Genomic DNA, 1,072 nt, shown 5'->3' with positions numbered 1-1,072 from the left:
TTAAAATTGAAGAGCGGTTGTCCATGTACCTTGCACACTAGGGCGCTCGGTTACATGCCTTATCCTCAGTTTGATCACCTTTCTTCCCGATGCATTGCTTAGCCTCATTGCATGGTGAAGTACATCTTCTAGATCCATGTTCTTCACGCATATAACTCGCTCGTTTTTGTTCTCTGTAATTCTCATCACAATCACTCATTCAAATTTTAGAAATTAGCTAAGATAAGATCCCCCAGAGTGAGTTATACAGTCCAACTTTTGTTAATTAATTAAGAAAGAAGAAATTTTACCATAAAAGGCCTTCAAATGTGGATGCTGACCATGAATGAGTTCAGTAACAACCTCTAATTGAGGATTCTTCTCCTTAAATATAGGCAATTCCGACTCCATAGAAGCCCTATTATTATTTAAAACAAAAGTAAGAATCGGCTCTGTAACCTAACAGTTATACAGTGATAGGAATAAGGGATTTTCGATTAGGAACGACGAAAGAAAGCAGCATGTTAGTAAATGTAGCATAGAAAGAAGAAAAAGGACAAAATAGAGGGTACCTTATACCTCTACTACTTCTGCCCAATTGCAATAGCTAACAATGAACTTCTGAAGTTGCCATACTCCTCTCAGAGCCATCACACAAAAACTGGAATGAACATAGCTATGAGATTATCAGAGTTTAGTCCTAGTGTGTCTCTCTCTGTGCGAGGGATGAATATTCTGAAAAGTGGAAATAGCCAACTTAGAGGGAGCTTGTGATTGACTATCAAAATTGGAATATGGAGAATTATCAACCAAATTATTACAAGATGCAATGCTATCCACATGTGCTTCTTGATTATTAATATTGTCCATAACCAAAAAAGAAAATCGTAACTAAATCTAATTCTAATAACCAACAACAAGAACAACTAACACAACAACAATAACAACATACAAAATTTCACTTAGATATTAAATAATATTTAGATGATATTATATAAATTACATCTTGATACGGCCGTTACAAATCCGATGTCATAATTCGGCATTATATACAATAACTCGGCATTATGCACCATAACTCGGCACTTTACGT

The 1,072-nt window shown here is 35.4% G+C and overlaps 1 pseudogene; it reads right to left on the bottom strand.

Annotated features, from left to right (window-relative positions):
* LOC130932886 (54S ribosomal protein L51, mitochondrial-like) lies at nucleotides 1-630 on the bottom strand (annotated as a pseudogene).
* Nucleotides 631-1,072: the final 442 nt, after the last annotated feature.

The sequence above is a fragment of the Arachis stenosperma genome, chromosome 6 (assembly GCF_014773155.1).
Source record: "Arachis stenosperma cultivar V10309 chromosome 6, arast.V10309.gnm1.PFL2, whole genome shotgun sequence".
Lineage (NCBI taxonomy): Eukaryota > Viridiplantae > Streptophyta > Magnoliopsida > Fabales > Fabaceae > Arachis > Arachis stenosperma.
Note: the sequence above shows the minus strand (reverse complement) of the source record. Positions and strands in the feature narration are given on the sequence as shown.